This window comes from Chenopodium quinoa, unplaced genomic scaffold, assembly GCF_001683475.1.
Source record: "Chenopodium quinoa cultivar QQ74 unplaced genomic scaffold, ASM168347v1, whole genome shotgun sequence".
In the NCBI taxonomy this organism is placed as follows: Eukaryota; Viridiplantae; Streptophyta; class Magnoliopsida; order Caryophyllales; family Amaranthaceae; genus Chenopodium; species Chenopodium quinoa.
Window position 1 is genome coordinate 1,970,577 of NW_018744702.1, and position 13,220 is coordinate 1,983,796.

Sequence of the window (13,220 nt, forward strand, 5' to 3'; positions counted from 1 at the left end):
CAATCACACCCATTGACCCATATGACTATTGACTAGCGTTGATTTATACTTTACTAGTAAACGGTAAGACCCCATGCCCCCATCCTACATTACATATTCCTCCTCTTTATTCTTTCTCCACCCCCATAAATCTTCATTTCAATGGCTTTCTTGTAAAACTAACTTCAATTATTATTATGGCGCCTTCATTTTCTACTTCTCTAATTTTCTCTCTTTCCTTCAATTTCTTCGTTAATCTTGTAATCAACGCTCAACTTATCCCTCCAAATGAAGGTAATGATAATTTTTTACATATTTATGTTCATTTAAACTTTATTTTATAGTACTTTATTACATACATAATGCATGTATCATGTCAGTTTCTAGGTTTTTACTCCCTCCGTGTTTTAATAAGTGTTACACTTCCTTTTTTTGGTAAAAAAAACTACATAAAAAATATTAGGGGGTGTTTGGTTCAAGCATAATAGGTATAAGGTATGGGTTTAGAATGACCAAAACCCATACCTTGTGTTTGTTTTTAGAAATTTTATTTTTCAAACCCATACCTTGAGGTATGGGTTTTTGAAATCCAAGGGGGGAGGTGGGTATGGCTCATACCCATACTTTAGGTTTAAAATTAAAAGAATAACTATCATTCCTACATAAAAACCAAACACATGAAATCAAGTATCAAGTTCCAACCCAATACCACCCAGGTTTCATTCTTCATTCCAAACCCATACCATTGTTTGAATCAAACGCCCCCTTATTTCTCTCTTTTCTCATGGTCCCCACCCAAATCTACTACTATTTTTTTATTATATATTTTTTCTCACATTCATTACTTTTCAATAAACTATATTAACTCCACTATCTTTCTTTTATAATTTTTTAATATTCTAATTACCTCTTAATTTATTCAAGTCAATTAAATTGACTAAAACTATGTGCCGGTCAAACTGTAACACTTAAAAAAACACGGATGAAGTATGTAAATATATTTGTGTTTTTTTTTTCCCTTGAAAATGATGCGTGAATGTTTCGTCAATTATTGAATCATTTTAGGATTTATTTGCATCATTATTTGATTATTAGGAGTAATATTTAGTTGACTGGGCCATCATTTAAGTCGTTCGTTTTGTTTTGTTTGTTTTTTTTTTTTTTTTTTTTTTTGAGGGCCGTTCGTAATTATTTTGTTGTACTGCATTTCGCATAATCTCATTTTTAACAGCTGACAAGTGACACCCATGATAAAAAATTACGGAGTACTAGTGTACTACCTTCTTTGGATTTTTGACAATTTATCTTAAGAATTTTTAAAATGAGTTTTTTTGCTGTTTACATAATTTCATATTTAATGATCTAAATTTGTCAAAGAATACTCTCACCGTTTTGTAATGATCGCAACACTTTCCTTTTACACCCACTTCATAATAGTTTCAAGCTTTCAACAATTCCTATTTTAATAAGGACCCATTATTGCTCTCTCTCACTTATATATCCTACTTGCATAAATATTTAATTATTTATCTTATTTACAAATCCCATTTATACTACTTCTTTTTTTTTTATTATTTCTCTCTCCTATTAACAATAAAATATATTTCTATTAACTATATTATTTCTATCAACTTTTATAATTTATGCTAATTAGTAATTAAATATATTAATAGTTGAATTTGAGCATAGACAACATGACTTAGAAAAACGTGTCAGCTAAAAAGCAATGGAAGAAGTACAAAGTACTCCATATACTTAAGGACTCTTAAATTTAATTTTTAATTAAAAAAAATAAGTAAATAACTTAAAATTAAAAAATAAAAAACTGAAATAAAAATAAAAAAATCCCTCCCCTACTGGCAGACACCCCACCGCTGGGTTCTCCCCATAACCGCTAGCGGCCAGAGACCCATACCCAACGCCGGCATCGGCGCCCAGCGACACCCCTCCTAACCTAAACCCCGACCACCCAGCCACCTCTCGAAAGTCGAAAACCTTAAAACCACCACTCGATTTTGGGGTTTTAGAGTTTTCGAAAGGTGGTTCAAGAGGGGGGGGGGAGTAGAGACGGTTGTCGAAGGGGCAAAATGGGTCGCCGGCACAGGGGAGGTAGTTTAGGTGCCGACCGGTGGGGAGAGGAGGGTTTTCTGGGGGAGGGAGGGGTTTTTAGGGTGGAGGAAGGTGGTTTCGGGAAGGGGAAGGGGCTAGGTGTCGGGGTTTAATTTGGGTCCGTTCCGCTGGCGCCAGGTACGGGAATTTGGCCGCCGGCGCCAAGCACGAGATTCTAACCGTCGGCGTTTATTGGGAGGACCCGGTGATGGGGTGGCTGCCGGTAGGGAGATGAGGTTACTTTTTTAATTTTATGTTTTTTTAAAAAAATTAAAAAAAAAACTTTTTTTTAATTTATTTTTTTTAATTATTTTTTTTGGGACAAAAGATTCTATTAGAGAAAAACAGTATTACAACCTAAACACAAACTAAAACAAGAACACATAACAACCTAAATATACTAAGTACCATTACAGGAAGATCGAGGCGAACACAATACTGAAAAGGTCTTGCAGCAACCCAATAGTTGCAGAGCACGGACATCCAAGAAAACCGAACTACATCCAAACTGTGGACCAAGAGAAGCCGAATGAACTGAAATAGTCGTGATGGACTAATAGCGCAGATCACAAACACCGAAGAGAACCCAAACTGGCATTGATAGCGAAGGGAACTCGAGATGGAAATTGTTGGGAGACGGAAGAACCCGAAATAAATGACCTGTTGCTGAAGAACGGACCTGTGACACCATTCCACTCCTAGGGATTAAAAGCATAACTGCATCCTAGGAGTCTGGGAACAAAACCTATGACTCTGTGAGAAACCGTGCATCCGTATGCAAGTTCTCCTCTTACAACTCTACCAACAGAGAATGCAAGAAAATGAAGGGCTTTACTTAACCCAAACATTAAAGATGGGTAGCCTCCTTCAAGATATTGATTAACAGTGATGAATGACCTTGTCATCACCCAAACTAACAAAGGGATGATAGCAATTGTCTGAATGCCCATATCATTGCAAAACCTAGCAACAAGACCTGCAAACCAATCTCTTCCCTCAAAACCACATTCCTCCTAAGGACAATCGTCAACGGCAATATAAAGAACCCCTCACCGAACCTAACCTTTGGATACGCGAGAAAACCCTAACCTTAACTTCACCTTTACCGTCGGGAATTAATTAACGAAATTCCTTTCGACGGCGGCGTTAAGACTAGCCTTTGGTTCTTGATTCGTTGAAGCAAGCCGCAAAAAACTCGACGATGAACTCAGTTAGCGAAACCACTACTGAAGAGGAGCCCCGAATTCTACACAAACTGACCTAAAAAAAGTTGTTAAAAAAGATTGTGACATGTGTCACTAGTAACCTATTAAACAGAATACCAATCAGTTACATTCCATTCTTGGCAAATGCATGTCAAAAGTTCGTTCTATTTTGAAATTATCCAAAGGTTGTTACATTTATGGAAGATCGGTAAGGTATTATTCCTGGCAAATTTCCAAAAATTACAATTAAACTAGTGCTTTTCTTGTTTGAAGTCAATCTTTACATATGTTACTTAGTTTTGTAAAATTTTAATTTCCTAAACTACCAATTGAAAGTTTTACTTTTTTGTGAAAGCTCTGAAGTTGTTTGTATCCCTTTGGATTAGGGCTTTGGTTTTGTTGTTGTTTGACTGTTTCACTTGTGGGTTGTTAGTGAAAGCCCTGAAAATAATATCAGACAAATTAGAGATCCGATCAATTCCTGCAGTACAGACATATTGGAAGGTCACTGACAAATCCTGCAATGATGGGGGTCGAAGCTTCAATAGAAATTTTGACGTCAATATTTTTACCAACGTTACTTGTGATTGTTCATTTAACAATGGCACTGTTTTCCATGTCACACATATGTATGTTCTTCATTTACATCTCATTCGTATACATTTTCAGGAACAAAATTCCACTATTTTCTGGTGTCTGCAACTGCAAGGGCTATATGTTGTACTTATGACTGAATTGAACCCGTGTCTTCTATTAGTTTGCCTTTTTCGTGATTTGATTCACTTTTTGCAGCCAGTTGAAGGGTCTGAATCTTACTGGATATTTGCCTGAAGAATTTGGGAACCTTACTCAGCTGCAGGAAATGTAAGTTATGAAGTCCCTTTGCAGTGAAAAGTAGCTAAATTACTTATTGTTGTTTAACTGCGATCATTTTAATTGCTGTCTGATTAATCAATGTTAGTATTGAAGATGCTGATGAGTTAAGCCTGTAATGCAGCGACCTCTCTAGAAACTATGTTAATGGTACGATCCCTAAAACTCTGTCGAAGATCCCACTTGTTCATTTGTAAGTATGGTTCTTTTTTTTTTTTTTTTTTTTTTTGAGGTCGTGAACTTGTGAATTTTTTTGTTTAACTTTTTAGTTACTATTGTTTGAAGACAATCATCATAGAAACTTACTGCTTATGGTTGTATCTGAATTCTTTTTTCTTTGTAGATCGCTGCTGGGGAACCGGAACACTGGTTCCATTCCGAAAGAAATTGGCCAAATTTCAACACTTGAGGCGTTGTAAATACTATAAACTCATTATGACAATACTTTTGATGATGGCTTTCAGTAGTCTTGATTTGATCCTTTATCTGTTTTTAATGTGGTTAATTTCAGGATCTTGAAAGATAATCAACTAGAAGGTCCGTTGCCTAAGAGCCTTGGGAATTTGAAAAGCTTAAAAAGAATGTACTTGTATTAAGATGATGATAGTAAGCTTCTAGTGTTGATAAAGTGAACTTCACGTGTGACTTGTCCCACGTTGGATAAAGTGAAGATAAAATACTGCCTTATAAGCTAGAGGAGTCATTCTTACTGCCACCACTGCAACCTCCTTTGGGCTTGTAATTGAACCAAACTTTCCTCCTCCTTGTTCGGTTAACCAGTGGCTTAATTATGATTAGCAACTAGTTTGTTTAGCATGTTGTAATTGTTCTTCATGATAGTAATTAGATTTTTATTGTTTGATATTCATAACACTGTTTATTAAGTGCATGTAATATGCCTTTTATTTTCTTAGGGTGCTTGCTGCAAACTTTTTCAATGGAACAATTCCCGAAACATTTGTTCTTTTGAAGAATCTCACTGAACTGTGAGTTTACTCTGCCTATTTGGAAGTTTAATCAATGTAGAATTCTGTTGGCTAAACAATTATGCTCTACTTGCAGAAGACTTAGTGGAAATATGATTTCTGGGAAGATACCTGATTTTCTTGGCACTTTAACTAGCCTTGAGATATTGTGAGTGTACTAGTTTTATTTTGACTAGCATTATATTATTTCATGGCCACAACCACGGTTTATCTTGTATATTTCATTTGATGTATTGTTTTATGAACCTTACAGTGATATTCAAGGCACGGCATTGGAAGGATCTATTCCGTCTACCTTTTCCAGTTTGACAAATTTGAAAATTTTGTGAGTGGCATATAAGCCTATTACTTCAAATGTGCATGCTTTCTGCATGGCTGAAAAGTCGAGATTGTTATAGATCAACTAACATAACTAACCTCGGTTGAAGAAACTATCTATTCATTGTAATTAGAGTGAAAACATATACTAGTACATAACTTAGGCCGCTGCTAAGTGAAGTTGGAATCAAAACACCAAGTATTAGTTAGTGAAAAATCTCTGATTGATTTATTTTAAATTTCAGGAGAATTTCAGATCTCAATATGAGCAAAATCACTTTCCCAAACCTGATAAATATGGAAAAGTTAAAGTATCTGTGAGTTATTTTTATTTATTTTTTTACTGCAAAACTTTGGCTTTTAAATTAATTTTAGTCAAATGTACTGATTCTTGTTTTAAAATGTGTTCAGGGTACTCCGAAATTGCACGATTACTGGTCCAATCCCTGACTTCATTGGAAACTTTTTAAATTTGAGGCTCCTGTGAGTTTGGGCTTTTATCTTCCATAATTTACAGTTGACAACTTGTTAAATGAACCATATTGTACATTTTAGAATTTGTATCCTTCACATAATAATTTTACTAATTGAAATATTGCAATTAATGTAATTAAGTTTTATTTGTAGTGACCTGAGTTACAATCAGTTGAGTGGTCAGATTCCTGAATCAATTCAGAACTTACAAAAACTTGAATTTCTGTAAGTAAAAAATTAAAAAAGTGTTTTGGATCATCCATTTTATCTACTATCATTGGAATGAGATTCTAATCATATCTTCGATGTAGGTTCCTTACAAACAACTCACTTTCTGGATCGTTGCCAGGTTGGATATTGAACAGCAAGCAAAAGTTGTATGCTTTTTTGTCTCTCCTATTTTTAAGTTTATTGTTTGTAGCAGTACCATTTTCTGAAGAACATAAATCTTATTATTCCTATCTTATTGTCGTAGTGATGTGTCTTATAACAATTTCACCGGATCATCCCCGGCTAGTTGTCAGCACACAAATGTGTAAGATCATCTGCAATACTTTGTAGCATTTTCTTAATGATATGATCCGGTTTTCTATTAATTATGAAACAGGAATCTTGTCGCCAGCTATTCGTTTGCGAAGAGCAACAAGTAAGCTCTTTTTACTACAGATTCTTCTTATATTGAACGAAAAAAGGCCATCAATACTCACATAAATTTGAGTCATAATCAAATTAAATTGTGATTATGCAGTGTAAGTTGGTGCTTGAGGAGGGACCTTCCTTGCTCCAATAAGCCCCAATGTAAGAATTTACTAGGTTCTTGTAGATAGTAACTCTAAACCCAATCTTTTTGGCATGATTACTTAATATCTTGCTATATATCATCAAAACAAGAAATAAAAAGGCATTATTCTTATAAATCTTTTGTCATGCTCCCATGTTTCTACAGATTATTCTATGTCTATCAATTGTGGTGGAAACCAGATGAGTTTCCGAGGGAAATAATATGATGAGGACAGTACTCCTGGAGGCCCTTCCACTTTCTTCGCAAGTGGAGAAAAGTGGGCTTATAGTAGCACAGGATCTTTTCTTTATAATAACGATGCGAACTTCTTGGCAATGGAAACATCCAACCCTAATGTAACGGGGATTTATCAAACAGCTCGTCTGGCACCTTTGTCACTTAAATATTATGGCCTTTGTTTGATGCCAGGAAGTTACAATGTGAAGCTTCACTTTGCGGAGATAATGTTTGTTGATGATAGAACTTTTGACAACATTGGCAGGCGCTTCTTTGATGTTTCAATACAGGTAATTCAACAAAATGTCCTCTCCTCACATTCTCTGGCTATTCGTGTTTACCATATGTTTGTCTTCTTGATTTAATTGGTTTGGTAGAAGGCTACACGGAATAATCACTTTTGGTTCATATAGCCGACCCCACTTATGGGATTAAGGCTTTGATTGGTTGATTTATTGATTGGTAGGGGAATATAAAGCTAAAAGACTTCAATATTGAGGCTGAAGCTGGAGGGGCTGGAAAGGAGATAACCAAGGCCTTTGATGTCTATGTCAATGGGACCACCCTTGAGATCTACTTATACTGGTCTGGAAGAGGACCTACGGGGTCTCCAGACCGTGGCGTGTATGGACCTCTTATATCTGGGATCACAGTGACGCCTAGTGAGTCAACATCTTATTATTAAGCAATGTTTTTTCGGACTTAATTTATGGAGATTAAATTGTCAGGAAATTTGAACGTATCACTTTATTTGTAGATTTCAAAGTCCACAAAGGCTTGTCTGTTGGTGGAGTCATTGTTGGAATTGTGCTTACTTCATGTGCCTTCTTTTTGTCTATTCTGGTAATTCTGTGGATGAAGGGTTGCCTTGGTGGAAAAAGCCAGGAATATGAAGGTAATCATGTGTTCTATTCTGCTCCGAATTGGCCATAATACTTGTGATAGCTGCTGTATTGAAGCTTGGACTGTAAACTAATTATAAATTTGCTGGTGTAGTTGTTTTTTAAAAATGATCATAAAATTTTGGAAAGTACTACCACTAATTGGATGTCTTATCTAAAGTACATATGGCAGAACTCCGAAGGCTAGGTACGGGATACTTTACTTTGAGGCAGATCAAAGCAGCTACCAATGACTTTGATCACAGAAACAAAATTGGTGAAGGAGGTTTTGGGCCTGTATTCAAGGTAACTATGGTTCATAATTTTCTTACCAATGGTCTGCGCTTAAAAATGAAACAGACGCATGTAAAAAGCGTGTATTGGCATTCGTTCTAATTTTATTTTTATTTTTGTAAGGGTGTATTACCAGATGGTAAAGTGATTGCTGTCAAGCAGCTTTCTTCCAAATCAAATCAAGGAAATCGCGAATTTGTCAATGAGATAGGCATGATCTCTGCTTTACAACACCCGAATCTAGGGAAGCTTTATGGGTGTTGTATTGAAGGAAAAGAGCTTTTGCTTGTATGTGAATACATGGAAAACAACTCCCTTGCCCGTGCACTGTTTGGCAAGTGCCTTTTTTAGCATCTTGTATTAAGTTGCTTCTATTACTAGAAAACTTGATTTCTAACCAATCTATGCCGTTTTTAAATTTTATTGCCAACTTTCTAGGTAGAGAGAATCAGAAGTTGCACTTGGACTGGCAAACAAGAAAGAGGATATGCTTGGGAATCGCAAGAGGATTAGCATACCTTCATGAGGAGTCAAGACTCAAGATTGTTCACCGGGACATTAAGGCAACAAATGTGTTGCTTGATAAGGCCTTGAACGCTAAAATTTCAGACTTTGGTCTGGCCAAACTTGATGAAGATGAAAACACGCATATTAGCACAAGAATTGCTGGAACAATGTGAGTCGAATACCTCTTCTTAACAAAAGAAACATACCGTGTCATGTATAGGATCTAGAACTAATTTCATTATTTGCCGTATATCTAGAAGACTAGAACCATGAAAACGGAAGAGAAATGATATCCCATTTTGATGTATAATGCATTTTTCAAATGCTCAAAAAGAGTAAACACCACACCACGAAGAGTTAAGCTGTGTTTGGTTGGGGCAAAGTCCTTTGCTTAAGAAATAAAGAGGAAATTTAGCATTCCCATATTTCTTGGTTGGTTTGTTTAGGAAGATGTACTCATCTCATTTTTAGTACCATCCTTTGTTGTTTTTCACCCCCTCCATTTCTTGCTTCCCATCTCCATACTTCATCCAATTTTGTAGTATGAAACCATACAAGAGTTAAGGTGTTTAATATTTAGAGAGTGCTGTAATTTGTTTCGCTAAAGTGTTTGTTTACATTATTTTCCTTTTAATTAACCGTATCAAATACCTATAAACTTGACAATTAAGAAACAGCGGAATTCTAGACATTAACCAAATCAAATAATTTTATATTTTTTTTTACTACTCTGTATAATAACATCAACTGTCAGTGAGTCAGTTCATTTTCCTACTTGTATATTGTTGGTTTTGAAGCGTTATGTTCATAAAGAAGGTTGTAAAGTTTTTTTTTTTTTTTTTTTAACATGCATTTTAAGTTTAGTTTTGATAATACTTTGTTCAGAGGATATATGGCCCCTGAATACGCAATGAGAGGCTATCTAACAGATAAGGCAGATGTGTACAGTTTTGGGGTTGTCACACTTGAAATTGTGAATGGAACTAGCAACACAAGTTATACGCGGAAGGAAGAGTTTGTTTATCTTCTTGATTGGGGTAATAAACAGATTCTATGTATCATTTACTTTTTATATGTCTAATTATTTGTTATGTTGAGAATCTTCCTGTATTTCAATTTCATCTATCATCTATATAGTATTTTTTTAAGACTTGTTGTCCATTTTGGATTTTGAAGGCCTATGTATTACAAGAACAAGGAAACCTGTTGGAGCTTGTGGATCCAACTCTAGGCTCGTGTTACTCAAAAGATGAAGCATTGAGATTGCTGAACATAGCTCTTCTGTGTACCAATCCATCTCATAGTCTTAGACCTTCAATGTCTTCAGTTGCAAGTATGATTGAAGGCCAAATTCCTGTCCAAGCACCAATTGTCAAACATACAGGGAAGAATGATGAATTAAGGTTTAAAGCTTTCGAGAGACTTCCACATGACGATCAAACTCATGTTTCAGGGAGCTCGATGTCTAGCCAAGTGCAGAGCAAGTCCATAGATGCCGGGCCATGGTTGGAGACTTCGTTTTCTATGCAAAGCAAGGAGATTAGTGAAAAGTCACCCTCAAGGTTGCTTCTTGATAATGAGTAACATAACCAATTGTTGGTATAAATTCTAATTTGCTAATGTCGTTGCTAGAATTTCTATTACAAAGAACAAAAAGTCTTATCTGTGCTATTATTTAGGAAATTTTGTCAACAACCTCCAATTATAATCTCTGTTTTGAAAACAACTACCTTTTAAATTTTTTTTTTAAACAATTACCACAAAAATTTTAAAAGTTAGAGTAGCACTACCACATTAGTATTTCCGGCTGAGAGTGAGGGATAGCTCAAGTGGTTAGAGCTTCCCTTCCGATTCCAGGAGATCATGAGATCGATTCTCACCCCACCCTTGTGGCTCTTTAAACACCAAAAAAAAAAAAAAAAAAAAATTAGTATTTCCGGCTAGAATTTCCGGTAATAGGGGCCCACTTTTCACCTTTTCCTCCAATATGAGTTTCTCTCTCCTCTCTATATAATTGTTTATATAGGTGAAAAGTGGGCCCCTATCACCGGAGATTCTAGCCGAATATACTAATGTGGTAGTGCTACTCTAACTTTTAAAATTTTTGTGTTAGTTGTTTTAAAAAAAAAATATAAAAGGTAGTTGTTTTCAAAACAGAGGCTATAATTGGTAGTTGTTGACAAAATTTCCTATTATTTACAAGGAAATAAAAACCAGCTACAAGAAGTAGCTATTCACTTTTATTCAGCTATTGTATATTTATGAATTTTTCTATCTATAAAAAATTATCCAACTAATAAACTAGTAAAATGAAAATATTTACTAATAATTAAGTAAACCATCACTTAATAACTAAAAATAGTAATTGCAATAGGTAGGGGTGGGACTTCGGTCTGGCGGTTCGGTTTGACCTCGGTTTGAGTCGGTTTCGGTTTAGAGCGGTTCGGATTGAAACGGTTTAGTTTAGCTGGCGGGTCGGTTTGGGTTAGTCACGGCTCGGTTTGGTTTCGGTTTATTTCTTTGCGGTTCAAATTCGGTTTGGGTCATAAGCGGGTCGGTTTATAAACGATTCGGATTATGTCGGTTCGGTTTGATACGGGTCGGTTTAGGGGGCGGGTTTACCCGGGTCAATGTCAGTTCGGTTTACAAACGGTTTGAATCAAGCCGGTTTGGTTTGAAATGGGTCGGTTTAGGGGCGGGTTTACCCGGGTCAATATCGATTCGGTTTATAAACGGTGCGAATCATGTCGGTTCAGTTTGAAATGGGCCGGTTTAGTGGAGGGTTTACATAGTTCAATTGGTTCGGTTTATGAACGGTTTGGATCATGTCGGTTCGGTTTATAAGCGGTTTGGGTCATGAATTCATGATTGTTTTAAAGATCGCATCATGACCATGATTTAATGAGTTGATACTTATAATACGATAAATCGATAATTAAGAATGTACAAGTATTCAATTAGATTGATCAACAAGTGTTTTAAACTTTTAAGTTTTAATAATCAGATATGTAAATATGTTTATCGATTGTAGTACATACCAATAATTCAATGAGGCAATGATACTTATGATAGTATGATAATGATACCAACCGTACATTCGTACGATATGATATACATAATAATTAATCTATAATTACATATACATTAACAATATTGTATTGAATCAATTTCCATTTCCAAACATTGCATTTCTTATAAATTATAACTTACACGAGATTAAATGGATTCGTTATTTAGTTTGTTACTTTTTTTAGATTACTAACTCAAACAACTTAATAAGTTAAATGGACGAAATCACGAAATCATGACCATGATTTAATGAGTTGATACTTATAATACGATAAATCGATAATTAAGAATGTACAAGTATTCAATTAGATTGATCAACAAGTGTTTTAAACTTTTAAGTTTTAATGATCAGATATGTAAATATGTTTATCGATTATAGTACATACCAATAATTCAATGAGGCAATGATACTTATGATAGTATGATAATGATACCAACCGTATATTCGTACGATATGATATACATAATAATTAATCTATAATTACATATACATTAACAATATCGTATTGAATCAATTTCCATTTCCAAACATTGCATTTCTTATAAATTATAACTTACACGAAATTAAATGGATTCGTTATTTAGTTTGTTACTTTATTTAGATTACTAACTCAAACAACTTAATAAGTTAAATGGACGAAATCACGAAATCACTAATTAAAGTGGTGATGAAATCATTATGCAATACTAATGTACGAATAGTCAAATATACAACGGTTAGATTGAATGCCCATGAAAAACAATGATTAGATTTTCATTACTTTATTAGTTATTACTTATTAAGTTATTATTAGTTTATTATATATACTGATATACAGTCACAGACTCACAGATATATATAATATACATATAGAGATGTCAGATATTGATGTGCATTAACTCATTAAGTCATTAACTATGTCGTATTGAATCAATTTCAATTTTGAAACATTTGCGTTTCTTACAATTTATAACTTATAAGTAATAAACTAATAATAATAATAATAATAATAATAATAATAATAATAAATAATAATAATAATAGTAATAATAATAATAATTATAATAATATTATAATAATACTATAATAGTAGTACTGTAGTAGTAAACTAGTAATAATAATAATATTAACAAATAATTATACTAACAATAATAATAATAATAATAATCTTTCAAAATAATAATAATAATAAATAATTAAAAAAAAACGGTCAAAAAGACATAGAAAAGCACAAAGAAAAATCTAGACCGTTAGATCTAGATGAAAATTCTGGAATCTACAAAAAAAAAAATGAACGGTTAGATGTTGAGAATCCTTGAGATTGAATATGGACAGTTGATCAAATGAACAAGTAAAACCTAAACCTAAAATCTCAAGCCCACTCTATCAGCCATTCAGCCGTTTTACTCACTCTCAGTTTCTCTCTCTAACTTCTCAGTTTCTCAGTTCTCATCTCACTCATTCGTTCTGAAATTCTCAAGAATCTCAAGCTCAACTTCTCAACTTTTAAAAATCCTAATTAGGGTT

General features: G+C 34.3%; 1 pseudogene; it reads left to right on the plus strand.

Annotated features, from left to right (window-relative positions):
- The first annotated feature begins 69 nt into the window (after positions 1-69).
- On the plus strand, positions 70-10,887 carry LOC110702789 (annotated as a pseudogene).
- The last annotated feature ends 2,333 nt before the right edge of the window (positions 10,888-13,220 follow it).